Genomic DNA, 23,565 nt, shown 5'->3' with positions numbered 1-23,565 from the left:
TTCCTGCCTCAGCCTCCCAGAATGCCAGGATTAGTCTTGCACTACCATGCCTGGCTTAATGTCCCCTTTAAGTCCTACAGCTGGTGACTTTAGCCATTTGTGTATATGTGGACATGAGCTATTGAAAGGATGATTTGAATGCACACACACATAAGTAGATTTCATTGACTGGTGTGTTTCGTTTGCATTTGAAGCCATTGGACAGTGACTCTTCCACTAGTGGCTGCGTCAGTGCCAATATGTGGAGGTTTTTCTTCCAGGGACATTTTGCTTCTTCAGAGAAAGTTCTGGTTCTTCACAGAGGAAAGTTTTTCTATAGCTATATCTCAGAGTACAAGAAGGTCCTTGTGCTTCATTCCCATGAGTTGTTCTATATCGTGTGTGGTTCTCCCCATTTCTTCGGCAAGTACACTCTTTATCCCTCACCTAAGGGATGATCAGAGCTTGTATGCGGGAGATCTCTGTGTGGATTTGTAATGAACTGTGTAGCCACTGTGCTTGTGTAGCCAGAGTTAATTTGCTAAGTTCTGGCAGAACTGAGATGGAATTCTGGAGCTCATGACATCAGGAACTGTACTCTTTCCAGAGTATTGCACTGCTTCACCTGTACGAGATGCATTAAATGATAGAACAGGGTAGCGAATAAAAGCTCTTCACTTGGACTACTTTTGGTGCATAGCATTAAATGCTGGATGCCACTGTTTAGGACGAGCACTGATAAAAACATGATTCACACGACCCACTGCACAAACAGTACTCTTAGGATTCAGCAGTCAGGAAGAGTTGGCCATGCCTGGACGTGGAAGACAGGATATATATCTGTCTTCAGAATTTCCAAGCACCATAATTTCTGAATAAAGAAATAATGACAAAAGGATAGATTTGAGTTCAACATAAATAACATGTTTCTAATAACCAGAGCCATTAAATATTAGGCTGACCTAAGATGTCCAGAGTGCCCCAGCAGAAGGATTTGTCCCAAACTCCAAGACTTATTCAAAAAAGATTTCTGCACTGGATATGAAAGTGCAGAGATAATTTAAGTCAGAGATAATTTGATGAGTATGGTAGTAAACATATTTCAAAGATATAAAATCTATATATTCATTTACTGTGTAACTCAATGCATTTTGAATTCTGTGAAAATACAAGAAAAATCTAACTGACCCTAGGCTAGGGCATAAGAAGTTTGTAGTACAGTGCATGGCATGAAATGATCCTTGTCATGACCAAGATGGATATGGTCATATGTGTAAGTCAAGATTTTATACACACGTAGACACTATAAGTATGTATTTAAAATCCTTAATTAAAGGTGTAAGTTCTCTAGATCAGTTATCATAAAATATTGAAAAAAATCATCATAATATTCCAAGGCATTATTTAAATATTTACCCCTGAAGCACAAATGCTGTTTTGCACGCTCACAGATAAGGAAGGTTATCTGGAAGGGGACACCACCTCCACAAATCACTGAATTTGTCTTCAGAGTTTTGGAAAAACAAGAACTAATGGATGTATCATTAATATGAACAGGATTCCCATGTACATGTTACAGTGAAGAGTTCTTGGATTCCCTGAGATGCTCGCCAAAATGCTAATAGGCAAGGACTGTTGAAATGCATTAGCAGCCTTTGACAGTGTGTGCCTTGCTTTTGCAACATCGCATTTGTGAGAACAACCTGCAGAGTGTTCACAGTCCACAGGCGGCTCTGTCAGCTTGGCATGAACTGGGCTGCATGTTTGATTTCCTTGACTATTCTGAAATCCATACATCCATAAGTTAGCTTGCCATTATGAAAATGTATTCCATGCCTATTGTTATTTCTCTAGGAGCAACTTCCAGTTGTACTGTGAGAAATTCTCTTAGATTTTAAAATTCAATTTCTCTCTGTATTTTATTTCCTCTGTTACTGTCTGTCTTTGTTCCCAGGGATGATAATCATACTCCAGAACTAACAGCGAACTAGTAGCTGGCAGTTTCAAAGTATTTATATGATACTTGTGTCAAATGCTATCGCTACCATGTGCCAATGTGCATTTGTTTTTAAAGATAAAGCAAAAAGGAACCTAGAAAACTGTTTATAAGTGTGTCTAGTTTCTAGGAAACTCAATTCTGAAGATTTGAACGTAATCTGTCACCCTCTTGTTATCTGGGTGCCCGAGGAACTCATCCTCCTAGTCTTTAAGTAATCTTGCTCTGGCAGAGGATCCGACAGAGCCAATGAATGCAGTAGGCTAATGACAAACTTGAAGGAAATTGAGATCGCTTTCGGATCAGAGGTACACAATACTAAAGATCTCTACTTCTCTGGATTGAGGTATTTTAATATATTGAGCTATCAAGGTAGCACATTTCCACCTGTGCTTTAATTAACAGTGAAATGGAAGCATGAAGGAAATCAGCATGCCCCTTCACACTGATAACATGTGCAGCCCCTAAAAATCAAAGCAGCAACCCGGAGTAAAAATCAACAGATCGTGTTTGTATTTGACCACTTATTGCTGTTATGTATGAATTCTTCAGAGCTTTGGCCAAACTCATTTTAAAGGAACAGTTAGTATTAAATGGGAAGAGAGAATTGCAAGCAGTAAGAATCTGGGATATGTCTAGTCGGCCAACATCGAATGCATGCTTGTCAATATTACTTTGCTCTTTAGACACATGCACAGTGTAAGTAAATATCATTATAACTGAGTGGTTGATGAAATGGTTGAAATATAAATAAAATACTTTAATTATACACTCATTAAAAATTTCTGGCTGTTGGTTCAGCATACTTATATGTAAATAACAATAAGAGAAAGATTAATGTGGCATGTTGTAATAAGAAATGTGATAATTAATTATCAAGCTAAACATTTAGATGGACAGATTTAGACTTTGCCAATGAGGACCAGCTAAGTAAATTCAGGGCAATCACAGTAAATCATGTTCACTTAGCACCCCTTATGTCCATGGCGTTTTATATCTATACAAATCCCCCTTTGGGATGTGTATTCTTTACATTTCAAAGATAAAAATCAAACTCATAGTAAAGGAGAAGTTCAGTCAGTGAAGTGCTGGTAGAGCTAGAGGTTGGAGCCCAATCTTTTTCTTTTTGAAAACAAACATACATTGCCTCTTTATACTTTGAATTAGTACAAGTTCTATTTGTCATATTTCAATTGCGACACATACTGTAAATAACTATGCTAGTCGAGACTCATTTCAATCCTTTTCTAAATTACCTTTTCTGCTTTTGAGGATAGAAAAGGAAAAAGTCACTTTGGTAAACTTGCAGTTAGTGAGAGTCATGGGTTTTGGCCATGGTCAATGTGACGTAACTAAGGTATTAAAAGTAATAGATCTTGGGCCGGGGATTTAGCTCAGTGGGCCTGGTGCCTGCCTCACAAGCACAAGGTCCAGAGTTCCGTCCCCAGGACCGAAAAAAAAAGTAATAGATCTTAAAATGGGAATTTGGCTATTGGAAATAGCTTGGTGCTAGACTGGAAACCATTATTATATTATATATATTTTTTCAAATCCCATCTACTCTACCATGTGATACGGATCATTACCAATTGAGGCTTTGACATTGACTGAAACAGTAAATACTTTTCAGAATATTGTGTGCTATCTCCTCCTTTAATCTTTCAGTAAACTGCTGTGAGAAATAGGTGGATTCAGACCAAAAGCTGATAATGTGCAAGTAGAGAAGGAAATAACTGCTTTGCTAAGGAGGTGATGGGAGCTCGCTGTATATAGTGTGCATTTGTTTAGAGTCCTGTAACTTAGCACCTTGAAGTGCCGAGAAACCTAGTTGCTTGTAGACCACAAACAGTGCAATGCTAGGCATTGGTCATGAAGTGTAGGCCTTCCCTGAAGATGAATCCCAAGCCTTCACCAGTGTCCACCCAAGAGAGAGCTCACGTAGTCATGCTGTCTTATCTCACAATGGTCAAGACCCTCCTGACGGCTTCTAAGGAACAGAGAATGATTGCCATAGTAAATGACATACTGGCCCGCACATCCAAGATGAGAGCTCAGAAGTCTCCACTCAAATCTGCTTCTTGCTCCATGGGCAACAGCTGATCTAAAAGAGTATTTGGCTAACTACATTAAAAAAATAAGAAAAAATACAAAAGAAGCAGCAACAAACTTTGCTTTACAGGGTCAGGAAGAAAAAAATTTCAAGCCAGGGCAACTGAAGGTAGAAATGCTAATAAACCTTCCTTTTTCCTTCAGCAAGGATCCCCACAAACTGCAACCTTAGCATAAGTAATCCTAGAAATAAAACAGCTTAATGCGGGGTTTGCAGTCAAACGACCAGTTTTCTGGGCAATTCAAGTAACCTAGAGCCTTGAACTTGCCTTAGGACATCTCAGGAGATGCCAGTGACCAGACAGAACATAGGAAAAGCATCTCAGGGAAGAGGCCATAGTTCTAGGCCTAAGATTATTCCTGCATATAGTATTTCAGATGCAATGTACTGCACAGCAAAGGTGCAAAGGTGCCATGGAAAAGAAGACCCTGTGAGTGAGAAGCAGTAAATAATCAATAATTGAAAATAAAATGAAAATAAAATCAGACTATAAATCAGTCAGTTTTAGTATATTAAAGAATAAAACCCAAGGAAGAAAACTTGCCAGTTAGTTGAATCACTGCCTTCCTGTCCAGATCTGTTGATGGATCTGTTCCTCACTGCAGAGCTGAGGAACCAGGAGGATGTGGAGAGAGTGCAGGAGTCAAGACAAGACCATCAGTTCCACCCTTGAGAACTCCGTCTAGAGAAGATGCTTGCTTGTGTTTGCCCAAACCTGAACTCACACGGGCTCTTCGCATGTGGTCATGGGAGATCATAGACCGGTAGTATTTTGACTGTGTCCCCAGGCACATACTGGAGAACAGAAACTCTCTGTTATCCCCGGGTAGCACCATTTGATGTTTGTTAGGGTTGAGAACCCCTACTTCTTTCCCACTTGTCATTTTTTCCTAGTGGGGAGTTTTGTTGTGGTTATTATACTCCTTCTCCTGCTAGTCAGTGAGGGTGAGTTTTAGGCAGATCATTTGTATGTTAGTTTAGTTGACAGGTCATTGAGTCATACCCAGAGCTGTGGGCCAGGTCTGCACATGACTTTAAATTGAAAACAGTGCCGTATGTGATGCTTCCACCCTTGGAATGGAGCAGTGTGCTCTGCCTAAAGTGAAGTGTATATAAGGAAAGGTGGTTGTTTGAATATTGTCTGGGGTAGGGGAACAAGCTACAGAGGATCAAAACCCCAGCGGTCTGACTTGGGGTTCAGGTTTAGGACTGAGGCAGGAAGCTCACAGTCGCTGCCTGGGAGAAGCCACAGCCAGTTGAACTTTTGGTTGATGGTACCAGATGAAGGGTGAGGAGTTCTCTCTGAAGAGGAGAAAGGGGCCTCAAGTCAGGCATGGCCAGCTTCTCGATTTCACCTCGGAAAAGGATTTCTGGCTGCAGCAGTGAGATACATGGGCAGATTTATTAGGCAGGGGTTAAGCAGCACAGAGGGAGATGGAGTGTGGGCACTGGAGAGGGCTGCAGCACAGTCAGGGCTGGGGCAGGCATGTGTGTCTTGGGGTACCCTTAAGATGAACAGTCGAAGATGTTTATCCTTTGACTCATTTATCATTGACCTAGGTCTGTTTTCTTAAGGTCTGGTTGCCCATTGGTGGTTAAAACAGATACAGACTTTATTAACTAGGTTAAAATAAAAACTGTTCATATGTTTGAAGTTTAAAGATATGGTAATCATTTAATAGTTCTGTCTATGTACTGTTCCCTTTGAAGACATAAGTCTTTGATGTAAATTTTGTAATTTATGAACTTGCAATATCTTTAAGATTCTTACGAATTTGGGAGTAATGAGCCTGGAGGAAAAACAGGCCTAGGGAGTGAAGGAAGGTGTCGCAACCCTGGGTAACTTGATCATGCCTTAATGCTAGTTTCCTAGCTGCCTTTCTCCCCATCCTGTAACTTTTTCTATCTCACCTCAGTAAGACAGGGAAATAAAGCCAACAGTTGATCAAAGGAGTGAGGACTCAGCGAGATAAAAAAGCAGGGCGCACAGGAAGCCCAAGATTGCAAGAGGTGCCTCGTGTTCAGGGCTGCTCTGCCTCTGCAGCAGCCCCCTCCACTGCCTGTGTCTGTATTTCCTTCCTGCAGTAACTTCTTGTTTTATTTTAGCCTTGAAGCTTGCCCTCGTGTGGTGTCCATCTTGTGCTTGGCTAGAAACTCAACACTAGCTGGTGGCAGGATCAGTCAGGCACTAGTCAGGAGACTGAAGCCACAGAAGTAATTTGAACTGGGATAATTTAATATTAAGTCTTATTGAGTAATAAGGAACCAATAACTTTTAAAGGAGATAAATGAGAACTCCGGAGAACACGTTGATAGTAAATATTGGGAGAATTGCGACCTGGAGGCCTAAGGGAGAGAACCCGAGGAAGGAAAAAGCTTGGAGGGACCTCTGTCCACCCATCCTTGCTGAGGGTTAGACCCCATCGGTGAAGAGCTTACTGAGCCTGCTGGCTGTGGAGTCCCCAAGATGTCACAGGCTAGAGCTGCTTTGCAGCCCCTGGCCTGGCCCTGATGAGCAGGAAACTGGCCCAGTTGTGTCAAGGGACTGGAGCTTCTTATCAGAGACTTGCTTTCTGTAGTACCTGCAGAGCTCACTAGATGTTGGATACCTCTAGGTCTCCCACAAACAGCTGGCAGCTGTTCCACAGAAGCAAGAAGCAGGCTATCGGAGCTGGGAGGAGAAACCCTTTCTTCTATGTGTCTTGAAATAATTCCCCAGCATTCTTACTTTTCTGATTAATAGTGTAGCTAACCGAAAATATTCATGGGTCCAAATCCAGTTTTATATTGCAAAGTAAAACATAAACAACTGGGAACTGAGAAGTGAGAAGTGAATAAATGACAAATGTGAACTTTGCCATGAAGTGGACTAGGGAAATTCTATAGACTTGATCACTGTGTCCATCCCTACTCTGTGGCTTAACTTTTGTTATTATTGGTTTTCCAAACTTCCTTAACCTCAGGGTGGGATGGGACTTAGTTCTGAACAATAACATTTACCAGTTCTTCTGCTCTTTTTCCTTTACCCAATTATACAAACACTACAGTTACAACAGCCATCTTACTAAAGAGAAGCAAAAGCTAAGATCGTTACACATAAGCATTATTTTAAGCACATATATAATTTGTATATTATAAAAAAATACCCTGAGTAATCATCACTTCATCTGTATATGTATATTACTAAAAAAGACATCTATGTCCATATATGCAAAACTCAGCTATATTAGCTAGTATACTATGGACTCTGAGCTTAGCCACTGTTTACAGTTAAGGCATTGCATTTAGATGTCCCGTGAAATAGAACCACATTTTATTCCTTTAACATTAATATTCTGGATGAATTCTGTAACTCCACTTCTTCTTGCCAGCAAATGGATGGTAAAGGGAAAAAACTTAGCACCAGTCCATTTTGGCCCAACGGAATAATTAAAATAATCTTTTAAAATACCTTGGTCTTTTCATAATTCCTTGAGCTGCCTCTGATCCTCTTCAAGATATTCCGTGGATGCTGAGGTCGGAGCAGACTTTGAGGTCCCAGTGGCTGTGTTTCAGTAACAGCTCGATGCCTGCTGATAGGTCCTTTGGTCTCATCCAGCAGGAGTTCTGCTGGCTTTGGCTGCTGAGGCCTGCATTTGATGTAAACACTCCATGTAGCTCAGGTCTGGTGGCTTTTCTCAGCTGACCAGGTGCTGTACCATCTCTTCCTATCTGTGCATTCTCTCTGAAGTCTTCCATGAGCTCCCTGTGGCTCCTTGGACAAGGCTGGATACCCTGCAGGTTCTGACTCACCATCATCTCTCTCGCTATTTGCCATAGCTGTTCCATGACCCAGCCTCTGGCTTTCAACTCGAATCTTGCTTGTCTCATAAAGGACGTGTGTGCATAGACTTTCTGGTGCTTCTAAGTGATAGGAGAGCAGAGGAAGACTTTCAAGTACTAAGCTCCTCTACCTGACCACAGTTTGATTCTTTGTTGTTGTCGCTGGTGCTTGGCGTGGAAGCCAGAGCTTTGTGTGTGCCAGCCCAGTGCTGCCACCAAACTGCACCTCCAGCCCTTGCGTGACCTCATTATCATGCGGGAGCCTTCCTTCCCTGGTTATCTTGAGGCTGCCTGTAGAGTGGAACCAGGATCCAACGCAGGAGGTAGGAAAATGCCTGTTTTTGGTGTCCCTCATTATGCTGGACTTTCTGCTCAGGGACGTGGCCTGGGGTTTAGAAGTCAGGGCGTAGCACCATGCATTCTGACCGATCACCTGTGTGCTGTACTGCCTTCACAGCCTGTGGGGCTGAAGAGACAGGTGTGTCACCTTCCCTTCTTCTTCCAGGGCCTCCCCTCCTTTACACTTTCTTCATTCCAAGATAGAAATGGTTCTCCCAGTGGATATAATTATACAGTGCACAGTGAGAGAAATTGGCTTACTAATAAAGAAAAATTAAGGAAAGATATTTAAAATATGTACCTATTACACAGACTTGAGCATGATTTGTACCAGCATTTTCTAGTTCTACTGTCTCTTCGATGACATTTTTCAAACCAATTGGAAATGCTTTTGGAAAATGAAACAGCTTGCAAGTTGAGGTAGAAATATTAGAAATACTGCAAATAATTAGAAATTAGTAAAAATGATACAAAAGTGTATTTAGAAAACATTTGTATCCCTCCCATATTATTTTCTCATGTATTATGTTCTCAGGCATTTGTTAAAACTTCAAATCATGCAGAAAATTAACTTTAAAAATAGTGAACATTTACAAGTAAAGTTATTTTTTACAGGCGAAAGAACATAAATCTTCTTTCAAAATCATGCATCAGATGGTACTTTTGGAGAATAACTTTTAACATGTTTTTGTTGTGTGTGTATATTTGAATGACCCGCTTTACCTCTTCAGAGACTGGGTTTTTTTCCAGTTAATTTTTCTCCTTCTAAATTGTCTAAGGGCCTGGAGCTTGCTCAGTTACTCCTGCTTGCAGCTTGAGGTGTCAGGCAGAAACGAAAAGCTGGCAAATCCAATCTGTCCACAAGCTCTGCCGCTTCGGCCCCTGCCCCGCTGTCTGTGTTGATCGCTGGGTCTGCAACCTTCTGTGGATTTGTGTTCTGCTCTGAGAGTCCTCTGGCATCCTGGGCCAGAGCCAGTGCCACGCCGGCCCCTCGCCTGGCCGCTGAGGTTAGCACGCTTGCTGCACACTTCTGTACCACCTGTGTTTTCTGAGGATGACACCGCGTCTGGATGGCTGACTCCCGAGGACCAAGGGGGCTGGAGCCAGAGCTCACAGCCAGAGCGTCTTCCGCCTGCGCGGAATGTGTCAGAATGAATCTGCTCCCCATAAGCCTCTGTGTTGAGCCCAGGACACCTCACTCTTGACTCCGGTTGCACTGACCTTTGTAATACTTGATGCTCTTTCTCAGCCAAATCCACCGGGGCTGTTCTAATTCATCTTACTGAAGACTGCAGTGTGCCTCAGAAGCAAAAGGATCTCCATTCTCTCCCCGCAAAGAGGACCTTTCGTTTGTTTTTGCACCTCTGTTAAACTGCACATAACCTCCTCTGTGATCCGAAGGGTGGACAGGGCATGCATTCGGTGGATTCCCTTCATCTCTATTTTGTCCCCCGGTACCAGGGATCAAACTCAGGACCTGGCGCTTACCAGGCAGGTGTGGCACCACTGAGCTACATCCCTGGCCCTTAGATCCCCTTCATCAAGTCACACAAAGTTCCTTCCAAGGTCGTGAAGCTCATAAAATACTCATTCCTTTGAAGTATCACCTCTTCAGGGAAATCTTTCCTAAACCCCTACTTCTCCCCATACCTCCCCAAACAGATTAAAATTTCCCATTGTGTACTTCAGTAATTCTCTGAAATTGTCCTTTCCTAAATTACCCTTCTGTAAAATTTTTTGAAGTTATTTTTATAATAACTGTCCTTCCTCATAAATCGCTAATCAGCTAGCACCTCCCGCAGTGCGCGGAACACAGTAGGAAGTCAAGAAAATGTATTTGTGACTAAATCATATTGTAGGTTTGCAAGAGTCTGTTAAGTCTCATTCTTCCCTACATATGGACTGGGCCAGGTGAGAAATAAGGCAAGACAGTAAGGTAGACAAGAGACCAAAATGTCACATTTAGGACTGATAACGCTCAGAAAATAGGAGGCAGTGTGTGCAGTTCAGTGGGGTTTTGAATACTGGAGAAGGGTCTTAGACAGCCTTGCCCAGGGAAGGCTGGGGCACTGGGCAGACCCCTTCTGCTCCTCCACCAGCCCTCGGCCCTGGTGAACTCTGTCTGTTTTGCCCCCAGCCTTCCTGGAGGACCTTGAACTGAGCTCTCCCCCGACTAGATTAGATTACGCTTCTGTTGGAAGAGGAATGAGGGAAGTATTTACAATTGCCGCAAGTAGCACTCCTATGTCAAGAAATACAAATTTAAATCAAAACTTTCAACACCTATAGTGTACGTGTGTGTTCGCACCATAGCTTGTATTTAATCAAGTCTTATATATATTAATGGACATTTAATATGACATTTCTCTGCATACAGTTATTAGCATTTATAATGTTATCTTTTTTTCTCATTCCATGAGATTTTTGCATAAAAACCTAAAAATATTTTATAATTTGAAACACATTTATTGTCAACTTTTCCACAAGAATAATAGCAATTTGTATTTCTATCAACAATGCCAATGGTTCATATTTCCTCATACCTTTGCCAAACTGGATTTAGTGTGTGTGTGTGTGTGTGTGTGTGTGTGTGTGTGTGTGTGTTAATTTTTGCTACTCTAATGAAGGGAACAATTCCAATCTTTTAACCTATTTATTTTTTAGGGATTTGAATATCTTTTATTTATTTATTTATTAGTTATTATTACTACTTATCATACTTGCACTGTGAATGACTAGTCTGTTTATATTTGTTCTAGTTGCCTAATTATTTTCTGTTTATTTCCCCTGTGGATTTGTAAAAGGCCTGTTCCTTGTAATAGAAACAAACCCATTCTCATTTGTGATGACATTATCTTTCCTTTTTTGCTAATGTCTTCCCAACCTATGGAGATTTTGAAACATACTGACTTTTTGATTCTTTATGTGGCTTTTACTTGTCAATAATTTCTTTTATGATTTCATCTGTGTTTGACTTGAAGAATAGTCATGCTTATTATCTTTTGATATTTCAGGGTTTCTTTTGTAGCATTTCATGTTGGATCCCTCTGGAATCTATTTGATAAAGGGTGTAGATCTGAAATTGGGATTATAATTTTTTAAATGATCAGTATTCCAACAGCAAATTCCAGTGGCATTTATCTCTTACTATTAAATGCCATCTTATCACACAGCACCTCCCTCCCTGTTCTCAAGTCTTCACTATGCCATCTTACCTACTTCACATGGCATTAATTGCTATAAATTACTTTTATTTTTCAAAAAGTATCATGGCCATATTTTCTGTTTTTTCAACTCTGTGAATTTTCATTTTGGCATGATCTAAAATGTATCTTTACTTTTGTTGTTGTTATTGTTCCTAGAAATTGAACCCAGGGTTTTTAAACTGAGCTACGTCTTCAACCCATTTTTAAAAAATTATTTTGTAATTTTGAGACAAGGTCTTGCTAATTTGCTAAAATGCCCACTATGTGCTGAAACATTCAGTCCTCCTGATACATACTCCCCACATGATGGGATTATAGGTGTGTACCATCATGCCTGGCTCAGATTGCAGTTTTGATGGGTTTAAGTTAAATTTGCAGCATAGTTTAGAGAAAAAATAATATTCTTCATAATTTCGGCTTTCTTATCAAGGTATGTCTTCATTTACATGGGTATTTTGAAATTTTTCATCCGTGCAATTTTCTGGTTTCCTTAAAGCAGGTCTTACATTATTGTTAATTTAATTTCTACACTTGTCATACTTTTCCATTTGTTAATGGTACACTCTTTTTCATTTTCGATGTGGTTATCATTTGCATAAGGTAGCAGTCATTTTCATGGAGTGATTTGATACCTTATGAAAATCTCCAGTTGAGTCTCAAGGCGCCTCTGTTTGTCTGAGTGCTGCTGCTGGGAGGCCCGATATCGAGAGTGCTGTCCTATTCGGTACTCACCCCCCGGGAAGGTTGGAAGTGGCCTGGAGAACCAAAGTGCTGTGCTCTCCTCATTGTCCTCTCAAGTCCCCATTGACGCCCTGTCCCTGGGACACCAGCGTCACGGGAAGCTCTGCTTGTGGACTCTGTTTCCCTCAGGTGCCTGCATTCCCCAGGTCTCCCCATCCTCAGTGAGAAGTCCTGACTCACACAAAGGGAAACTGCCTGACTACAACTTCACTCCCTGTCCCCGCTCCTTGCATTGTTCCCCAGGCTCTGTCCCCCTGACTGGGGCTCGCTAGGCCATCAGAGCTGTTTAGCATCAAACTTGCCCACACCGTGCACTGACTTTGGGGTTAAAGATGTATTGGGTAATGAGGTCTAAACTGACTCGACTCTGGCAGATACTCTTCACTCAACTTCTAGTTATTTTCTTGAGTTTATGGTAGATTGTGGCTGTTCCCTTATTTCACTGTCTATTTTTATTTTTTTCTTTATTTTGACTAATTTTACAAAGGCCTTTAAGCAGAAAGAATATACTCACTGTCTTCCTTAGAAAGCCACACATTGTTATTGTCATGGTCACTGAATGAATATCAGCTATTAATGTTACTCTTCCCTTTAATAGAGTATCATTTCTATACCTACTTCAGTCAAGGTGTAGAACCTATGCAGTTTGGAATTTATAAATGCACTTGTAAGGCTTTTTAGAAAGTATTATTTTTGTACATTCCTCTCTTTAAATATTAAACATTTTCATTATGGCATTTGATAACAGTACTCTTTCATTAAAATATGGCAGTTTTAGATTAATAATGTGGACAGTATCTCTAATTCTTGTTACAGCTCTTGATGCATAGTGTTCGCTGGAAGAATGTTTTTATATAAGTAAATGTATGAATGCATAAATTGTTTGAAGGCAAAGGATTATGTATTCTTTCAAAGTCCATAAGTTGTTAATGAAATTATGTATTATAAAGTTGGAGGAGTCACTTGTGACTTTGAATACTGACAAAGTCCATTTCTCTCAAAGTGTATATTACTTTTATAGATTATTCCTCTCCTATTTTACTGTAAGTGTATAACTAAGCAAATACCCACAGTAATATACTGATACTATCCAAAATGTCAGCGGACACACTGCAGTCTCAGTTCTCCCCTAATTCAGTCCTAGTGACACAGATGCAAGAGCAAACCCCGGCGTGACTTTCGGCTGCACCCTTGAAAGCTCTGTGTCCTTAGCCAGCCCCTCATTGCCTTTGCATTCCTTTGCCATTTCTCAAAATAGCTCTTAAAGTTGCTCAGATATGAATACAGCAGTTGATGTCCTTTACCCTGAGGTCTAATTTGGGTTGACTAGTCATCCAGAGTATTTTTTAAATTACCTTAACATTTTGACTGTTAGTGCTGATCACTTCCAAAGCACCTTCCTGGGCAGACTGCATAGTACAACTGTAGATTCTGGAAATTGACCTTTCAGGAAATAAAGGAACAGTACTGGAAACATAGTAAATATTAAATAAAAGTTGTAGTCATTAAGTTATTATAGAGGCAGTGGAAAGAATAATACAATGAATTTTGATAAGAAAGCACTAGGACTTAATCTTCTAATCAAATAAAGCTTTTGTCACATTTGCATGTTAAGAAACTGCTGATTTTTATTGACCACTTAATGTATACAAGGTATGGTGCTGTGCCTTTTATACCTATTATCTTCCTCAATTGCCATGACAACCAGAGAAAGCCTTTATCGCCTATCCTAGAATTCAAATAGGAATATTTTAGTTTGGCCTCATGGAGTCTGGGACTTCCTTCTATGTGGTAGTGTCCATAAGATCCTTAATTAGTAAAGATGTTTGATAAAGAAAGAATGAATGGTTGTCTTAAAGTGAAGCTAACCACCAAATATAGATAATCAGCTATTTCATAATTATTTGGAAAAAGTAAGTGAAGTTCAGAGTCAAGATTAATTTCTGTGTTGTGTTATTTTTCTTAAATAGAGCTCCCCATTTCGAGAGTTCATTTTATTTTAAAGGAAGTCCACATGACCCTTCATTTTTGTTAAGCCGGTTATTTTAAAGTTAAGGAAGTGAGTGGTAGATTTTTCAGCCTGTGATACATGAAAGAGATTTGTATCAGAATAAATGGCTGTTTGTAATTTATTCAGTCACTAAGTAACCTGTCAGGTAGTCACCCTAAGTGGGCTGTTAGGTTATTTCATTTATTTTTCTTACTCAAACTCAGATTAACTTTGCAGTTTCTCAGATTATCTGTTGTGAATCTGAACAGTTGAGCGGGACAGGATAAGCTGCGGTTCCATTAGGCCCTAACATATCATTGGCTGTCAGGTGAGTCTTGTTCCGCTGTCCATCCTCATTTAACGATCCCACCAGATCTCTTAATGAAGTTAAGCCCCAAGTTCACTCCAGTAATTCTGTGGCAAGAGTTTGTGCATTGTAACAATTCATCACTTGTCAGGAAGGCACTTTTAGCGTATACATTTAATAAGGGCATCCTCTAGCTTGGTTAATTAGAAGTGAACGGTTTGCATATTTACTAAATGTGGAGTGTCATTGCCACCACGGCCTATTGCCTACATGAATTATTTCTCTGTCTGCAATAAACAGCTGGGTAATTATTACCGCCATAATCAGATAAATTCCCTCTGTAAGGCTTTTCTTACATGGCAATTCTTTGAACTCATCCAAAGCTGAGCAAAATTTATGAACTCCAGCAGCTAGGCCACTGCTCATAGTATGGTGTCCCTGTTCCCTATTTCAAGGACATGAGTGGAGCCCCACAGATATTGTATTAATAAAGAGATTCAGTATGATCGCCAAAAGATAACGTCTCCATACACCTCATTTTAAAAATACAGTATTGTGACCTCAGCTAACTGCATCGTAGCAGTGTGGCTTTCTCTGTTTGCATGTGGATGGCAGGCTCTCTGATAGAGAACTGGCCAAAGGAGCCAGGAAAACAGCATTTTGGTTTTCTTGAAACAAGTTAGTCTGTAACGTTAACTATGCATGCAGTTTTTTGGTACATCCGTTTTTATATACAAGAATGTAATAATCACAGTAATCAATTTGGTAGAGTTCAGACACTAATACATGTCATTGTCTAACTTAAAATACAGCATATATTTCTTGCTCATTTGTTCATAATTAGTCATTAATAACAAAATCCACACCATCACTTTAAATATGGAATGATATCAACCATTTGTTCAGTTTTTTTCACTTGTATTTTTTTTTAACAAGAATGTCTTCTCTTTAACAATTTGCTGTTTCAAAATTTTGAAAGCAAAGCATATAAATAAGAAAAAACTTTCAGTCCAAAGAACCAATCCATATAAGGAAAAGTTTATTGAATCGGGCATTTAAATTTAACTCCTTTTGTGCCAAATTTTAAATAATTTTAAAAAGGATGTAGAAGAAAAAAACTAAAACCACAACAGAGGAAAAGAGGATGGTGACTCTGACAATGTACTGGTCAGGGAAAGTGATTCGTTTCGTGGACTCCATTAACAAAAGGGAGAAACATTACTGCATACGCCAAAAAACTGCTTTTCCTCATGCTGATTCTAAAACAAATTTCAAATGTGAATCTTAAGTGAAAATAATAAAAATGTCATGTGTAGTGTCTTCACTGTGTGTTTTTAATAAAAGAATATAATGTGAATTTCAAGTCTCTCTCTTTTTGCAGAGATCTGTGAGGAGAAAACCCCAGGGTAAAGCAAAGAGTCCACATTTTAGTCATGGACCTAGCTCTATGTTGTCCAACTTGAAGGCATGGAGGGACCAGAAGTTCTGATGGCTTGCTTCTCTCAGCTGGTGTTTTGATGGACAATGTATAAAACAAAGTTCCATTTTCATTTTAACTGTGATGAAGATACAGAATGGCATTTCCCCCGTTGCAGATGCTCGATAGATTAATAATATCTGAACATTTCCAGCCTTACTTTAAAAATGTTCAAATTATTGTGAAATGGTATTGAGGAAATGTAACTATTATGAAAAATTATTTATAATACTTATTAGTGGAATATTTGCCATCATCTTATTTGACCTCTTTGATGCTTAATAAAACCATTAACTACTCTCTTCTCTTAATTTCTCTGGTAACTTGAGTTCTCCACCACCACCCTTTGCTGGTTCACTGTCTAGTTTTCTCCATTTTCTGTGTGCATGCTGTCTTATTAGCCTGACCTGAAGTATGAGTGTTGCCACTTTGACCACTTGCCTTTTTATTTTACATATTTTTCCAGTCTCTTCCACTTCTGTGACTTCTGTACCATCCATAAATCCAGGTATTCTCACACCGAGAGCTTCTCTTGACCATCTCTTCAAATACCTGCCAATGTTGCCACTTGGACGTCTTTCAGGCACCTCGAGTAAGCATGTTTATAGATAAAATACTTATTTCCAAAGCCTCTTTCCCTTCATGCAGTGAACAGGACTCAAGCCAGAAACATGGGATCATTCCAGAGCTGTCTTCAGCCCTGGTGGTGGCTGAGCCCTACCAATTCTGTCCCTAGGTCTCTCTTCTCACTCCTCATCGATCTGTGCAGCCTACTGTAGCTTAGTGATCTTTCAGAAATACAGATATCCGGGTATCCTAATCTTTCAGAAATACAGATATCCGGGTATCCTAATCTGTTATATCCGGGTATCCTAATCCTAATCCTAATCTGTCTGTTACAGTTCCTTTCTTTAAGGGCTGTGTAGTAAAAGATGACTCAGAGGTCCTAGAAGCACATATAAAATGCAAACACTAAGATATTTTAGAGCACATTCTTAGCATAAGAATTAAACTCAAAATAAACACTTGCATCATATTCTTAAATAGGTGTAAACTTAAAAATATTAATCTTCGGGAAAATATTAGTATGTATCTTAGTCATACTGTAATGTTAGTGAAGAATGAGAATTCCTAGAATGTAGAGAATATAGAGGAACAGATATTTTGTGATACAGAATAAATTACACAGTGGTGACCTACTACTAAAGCAGCGAATTCAGAGACCATCCCTTAAAATGTTTTACAAATGTGACTTTGGTATTTTCAGCTTTTTATATGTCCTTTCCTGCAATCTGTCCCTGTCCTCTCTTGGGAAACAATGGAGAAAGAAAGTCACTCCAGTTTATTTCTTCCCCTGTATCTTTGTTACCTTTTCTTATCCAACAATACATGGGGCAGATGCTCTTTGGCATTCACATGGACACAATTTCTAAGATTAGTAATAAAACAGTTGGTCAATAAACAGTTTTCCAGAGCTCCTTAGACATTTTCTGAAATTGCATGTAGCACTCTGCTTTAAAATATGTTGACATTATCCTGTGCTGTGTTGTTACTGCTCTACGACAGTGTCAAGATTAGCTTAGAGACGTCCCTGCTCTGCGTCAAGTGGGTTGCATGCAAAAGCAGCAGCAATTACTTTTGCTTTAAAATGAGGTTAACACATTTCAAATGAGAGACAATGTGTGATATTTGAAAAAACACAAAATAAATAAGATCATGGAACTCTTTTCACATGAAATGGGAACTTTACCCACCTGGGCACTGAACTCTACCAAAACCACAAATTCAGTAGGGTAATTCTCCCCTTCCATAGCTTGTCACCGTGAACGTCCACAGCGGAGACAGAATATGATGGACACTGAGCTACTGCCCTGCAGGAAGGGCCTGTGGTTCCCCCAGTCTCCATCGGTAAAGTCATCTAATTTTACAAGGACCAGGCACCTTGTTCATAATACTGCCCCTTACCCACTTCCGTGAATGTTGTGAGTATGAGTAGATGTCTGGGAAGCACTTGGAGCCCTGAGAATAATGTCTTACATAAATAAATCTACTGCTATTCCTATTGTTGTACTTAGTTCAATGTTACTCTCAATTATTTGACATATTACATAAAAGTTTACTTCTGCTTATAGAAACGATCCAGAATATTAAAAAATAATTTTACACTGACATATGGGCATATTTTTAGGAAGAATACTATATAAATATTCTTTTTAACTAAATTGGTACAAAAGACCCAGAAGAAAAAAATTTTCATAAATGATCTTTGGAGTCGTATTGCTTTGGAAAGTTATGCAAAACAGGTAAATAAAATACTGCAGCGATTGTGTTACCAGGGATTTAGGATGACAGCCCCAGCTCCCAGGATCCCAATCGACCAGGTAAGGCTACCTTGTCCCAAAGGGCCAGTCAAGGGGTTGAGCAGTGGTGAGGGGTGGGAAAAGAGCTTACTCAGTGAGGCTGCACCAGGAGGAATAGATTGGGAGGTGCAAGATCTGTCTCCACGGGGTTCATGGGAACTTTGAGATTTTGCAGGAAAGGGGAACAAAGGCAAGAGTTGAAGTTTTGCATGGCCGGGGAATTTACACAGTAGGCAGGGTTGGTAATCCTGGTCGTGTCATGGCCTGGCAGGTCGTATCTCAGGGCTGACTTTGCCAGGTGGCTCTGTGTGAAGGGACACTGGTTCTCATTGTCGCTCCTGCTTAGGGGCAGCTGCAATTCCGTTATGTGGCACTTACTGCCACTCGGGGCGAGCTCCCCCCAGAGTGAGCTGTCCTAGCAGCTCGCTTTTCATGGACTCCAAGGTGACTGCAGGCTTGGGACAGTGACCGAAGGTGTCTGGGTGTGGCTCCGGGTTGTCTGGACCAGGATGTTGTAAAAGCTGGCGATTGAGAATCCCTGCACATCTTGAACCTACCCCAGTTCCTCTTTGTGTCCTCAGTCTTGAAGAAGGGGAATGGGGTGGTTTAGGTCAATTTAGGTGAATGATCCTGTATTGCCAGCTTCTAGCCAGACTCGCCTAATGATTAGCGTGTCTTCATGCGGAGCTGAGCATGGGTCTGACCCAGTGTTTAAAGGCACAGGAAGAGGCTGATGCCAGGCTTGACGCTGCTTTCAGTTACCCACTGGGCATCTGCAGACCCAGCCTCTAAGTCCCTGTTACAGCTGGACAGTCCCTTTCTACAATCAGAGAATTTGAGGCATTGTAATTTTACAATATTGGCCATTCGCATCCATTTTTCTTTCCTTAGTCTCAAAATGTGTAGACAGGGAGTACGGGTTCACTAGCGTTACTCACTCATCGACAGCCAGAAACCTGTCTTCCACATTCCTGTGCGTTTTTGCCCTTTGCTATTAATGGTCACGTTCTACCAAAGAGAACACGAGTACCTTGTGAATACCTGGCTGCACTTCAGTACTGTTCCTCTCTATTTTTGCTCCCTGTTTTGTGGTCGCCTTGTTGGTTTTATTCCCAACTCTAATGCCGGGCTCTTCCCGATCCCTCCAATCAGAATTGAGCTCCTGAGTTTCAGCACTGCGCATGTGCTGCTGCCCGGACCGCCTCCGGCTGGAGTTCCTTGTGCTGTAGTGCATAGGCAAAGCTCCTTGGAAGCAGGCATGCACTTTACATGTCTGTATTTGTTTTATTAACTGAATCATGCTTGTGACTGCCTGACAAGGAACCAAGGACTCTTATTTCTCTTCTTGACAGTACTAACGTTTTGGAGAGAAACTCATCTATTCTGCCACAAACAGGATTTTCAAGAGTAGTTGTTTTCTTTGCTTAGAATGAGAGGACCTTTTGAAATAGTTCCAAAATGTTTAAGTTTCCAGAAAATGTAAACCCAGTTATTTTAAAAATACTTTTGTGTGGCAAATACCAAGATAAGCTATATTTACTTGTATTTTTACTTGTATTTTAGACTTCCTTTCTTTTCTGTTTTTGTCTCATTTGGTTAACTATGAGATATCGAGAACGGACAATCATTAAAGACAAAACTAATTTGGGTGGTAAGTTAACTAAAATACTTACGTTACAGTACATCACAGCAAAAACTAATGGTGTTTGTCGGGTTTTCTTCTGAACCTTCTTACTGCACATGCTGACGACATCAAGACAGAGAGGATGCTAGAGAGCGGTTTAAGTCAATCTCCTAAAATCTGGGGGGTTTTTAAACGATGAGGCAGCTAATGGCATTTTGCTTTTATTTCAGAAATGTATCTAGCCTCGTTCCCTTTGAAATTTGGGGCATTTGTGCAATCACCATGATTCCTTATTTTTCTATCAAATTATGATATCTGTGAAATTATTGTGCTGTGCATACCCCGTGCTCTTGTAGTGCTTCCTAGTGCTTCAGTTAATGGCGACTGCTGTGAGGACTGCTGGCTGACGCAAGACTGCATTTGTACATGATGCTATGCAGTGAGTGGACAGAGTTGAATTGTCCCAGTCCTCCCACAGCTCTGCTGGTCTGCACTGCTGTAGACAGGCTTCCCGAGCACAAGGGCCTCGCTCCCAGGCCTCTGCATGGAGCTGGTCTGCAGTGCAGTCCGCTAAGGTGCCTTTGTCACATTTCTTAGGTAATGTTGGGCCTGGAGAACCACAGTCCTAGGCAAAGAGCCAGGTTCCCCTCCACTGTCTAGGAGAGGCTTTCTTCAGTGCAGCTCCTTCCTTCTCATAATTAAGCCATCAGGAGTGAGGAAATATGTTAGTTGGCCAAGAAACAGTTAAAAAGGATGTAAGTAATGAGTTCTATCCGGTCCCCGGACTAGCGATTCCTCCCACTGGGTATCAGGCCAGGCGATTTGGGAGGGCCACGAGAATGAGTAAACATCACTTCTGACCTTCAGGACCCATCTCAGGCAGTTCAGACTGCTGTATCAGAACCAGAGACCTGATGCCTTAAACAAGACAAATTTGCACCTCACTCTGAGGAGACCAGAAAATTCAAGGTCAGGGGGCCACAAATTAGCACCTGGCAAGGGAGGGCCTCTCCTTGTGTGCAGATGACTGTCTTTTCATTGTGTCTTCTTGGATGGAGACAGGGAGCATCTATTTTGAGTTTCTCCTCACAATGAATGGCACGAATCTCAATCAGGGAATTCCACTTCTAGACTTAGTTGTGTGGAAAGGTCCCAGCTCCAAATTCCATCACATTGTGAATTCATGCTTCAACCTATAAATTTTGAAGGACACAGCATTTAGTCCATAGCAGGACCTTAGACCTCAGTAGGGGGAGTACAGAGAGCGTAGTGTATGTAGATTCATGTATAATATATTGTGGCTAGGAGTTGGCAAAATGGGCATGGCAGGAAAATCATGAATTATTGCATGCTAGGAAGTAATGGCAGCTTTCATTTGGGCTAAGACTGAGCACTGTGGTGTACTCATCTTTGGAGTCAGTTCTCTCTAGTTCTGTCATCATTCACATCCATAAACCTAAATATTTATAGGCAAACAGTAGACTCAGTTCTTTAACATAAAATCTCCAACTGAACAGTCTTATGTCCAGACTGCCTTTATAAAATCTATTTACTTATTCACTCAAATAGACATGGACTACGTAGACAGACACACTCTTTACTTTCCTAGAATTGTAGCACATGTGTCTAGTAGGGGAGAGACACACAGTACCTAAAAAATATCTGTTCATAAATATGTGATCATAAATTTTGTCAGGAGGAAAAATGAAATTGTGGTGTGGTAAGTGAGAAGGAAAGTGGGAAGAGAATCTGTATTTCCATGAAGGAAGTTCAAGAGAGAAAGTAGCATGTAAGAGCTAGAGAGAAATTATGTGCTGGGAAAGGGAATACAGCCGTTTGATCTGAAGCCCAGGGCTGCAAGAGAGAACAGTATGAAGTGAGACAGAGACGGAGTGGGCTGGTCCCCCACGTCCTCGTGGGTTTTTATTAGCTGCTACTCAGATACCTTATGCTTTTGATTTTGGACCCGAGTCCTGTGTACTTCTTGTGCCTTCTTACCCTTTATATCTTTTTAATTGTATTGGGCCTTTCTTGATATGTAACCTCTCTTTGTATTTACTAAACCATTTATACAGCATAAACTTCTGTATAGATGTATTTTTCATTATGATTGCTAAGAAAACAACTGTATTTATCTCTGGAGAAATATAAATTATATATATAATTTTGAGTATCATAGTGGGAGTTCATTTGTTATTCTAAATTATTTTAAAGCCTTATGAGAAGAATTATAGAATACTTATATTTTATATAATATCAAAAGTAAGGATTAAAATAAATAACTCAATTTTTACTGTAACATATGGTTGTTATTTTTTTCCTGGTAAAACTTTTCATTTGTTCATGTGTAACTGCCTTGAAATTTGTACCTTAAGGACAAAGAAAGGTCACCAACCCCTCTAAGTCCTGGTTCTTTGTCAAAAATGGACACAGTTAATAAGGTTTGTTTGGTACACAACAAATTCTCAGACACAGATAGAGATCCTTTCAATGGAAACAAATTTGTTTGGCTTTACCAGGTTACTCAGCGATTAATAATAGCCCCGAGATGCAGGTCGGAGAGGTCGTCCTGCCCGCTTGTCAGTGCGGTCTAAATGTGCAGCTAGTCCAGCTCCCTGCACACAGAGGCCCCCCAAATACTATGTATAGAGTAAAACAGGCTATTATCTGACTCCTTTTGTCATATTAATAAGCAATTTTCAAGAGAAGGGGGGCAAAATGGCGGCCATGGCACTCCAAGTAATTCATTTGTTTTGCAATCTAATCTTATGTTCAAAAACACTGCTCTGCTGCAGTAGCATTGCACGGTGATTTTTACATGTCAACGTGTCTCGTAAGTAACCTTGTGTAAAGTATTGTAGTCGGAGCCTTTCACAGAAGATTGCCAATAAAAATATTTCTGGATATCAAAGTAGAAAAGGGAGTCTTTTTGATTTTTTGGCAAGTTTCCCCTCCTGTTCCCTGATGTATCCTGAGGAAAATGCTCAGGGGTTTTGTTTGAAATTTACTTTAGAACTAGACACTAAAGTGTGTATCTATTTTTTAAAAGGACTAAGGTATAATTTCAAAATATCATTTTGAAAGAATATTAAATTTGTCCTATGAAAGTGAAAGATTTGTTATTTTCCAATTTGATGATACCATGTCTGGTTTAGCAAGTGTTTTGCTCATAGTGTATTTAGAAGATTATTTTTGTTGGAATTCCTTAGTTATACACATATAAATAATGAAAATTTTCATTATTTTAATGAAATCTGTTGTACTTTGAAAAAAAATGAATTTATTCACATTATCTAACTTTTATTCTAATTATATAACTGAACAAAATGTCAATCATTTAAATGGGGATAATATATGTAATCTTATTGCTATTTTTTGAATTGTTAACTGAAGTACATTTAGAACAAATTGAGCACATGTATAAAACTTGTCACTTTTTAGCTTAGTCCATTATTTCACAAAATAAATAATTAGAGATTTGTAAATACAAAACCAAACTTTAAAGGAAATCAGCAGCAGAGATCCTTTCTTGGGATGTTTAAGTTTGTCCAAAACAGCTACATCGGCAAACGAAGAAACTGATAACGTAGAAAGCCCCTTGCTTAGCATTAAGT

General features: G+C 40.0%; 1 protein-coding gene across 6 annotated transcripts in view; it reads left to right on the top strand.

Moving 5' to 3' along the window:
• Spata17 (spermatogenesis associated 17) overlaps positions 1-23,565 on the top strand; it is a 195,474-nt gene that overhangs the window by 58,411 nt on the left and 113,498 nt on the right. The window lies entirely within an intron of this gene.

Source organism: Heterocephalus glaber, unplaced genomic scaffold (genome assembly GCF_053883595.1).
Source record: "Heterocephalus glaber isolate CG9 unplaced genomic scaffold, H.glaber_assembly_v1.0 deba00001067, whole genome shotgun sequence".
Lineage (NCBI taxonomy): Eukaryota > Metazoa > Chordata > Mammalia > Rodentia > Bathyergidae > Heterocephalus > Heterocephalus glaber.
The sequence above is the reverse complement of the archived record's forward strand: the minus strand, read 5'-3'. Positions and strand labels throughout refer to the sequence as shown.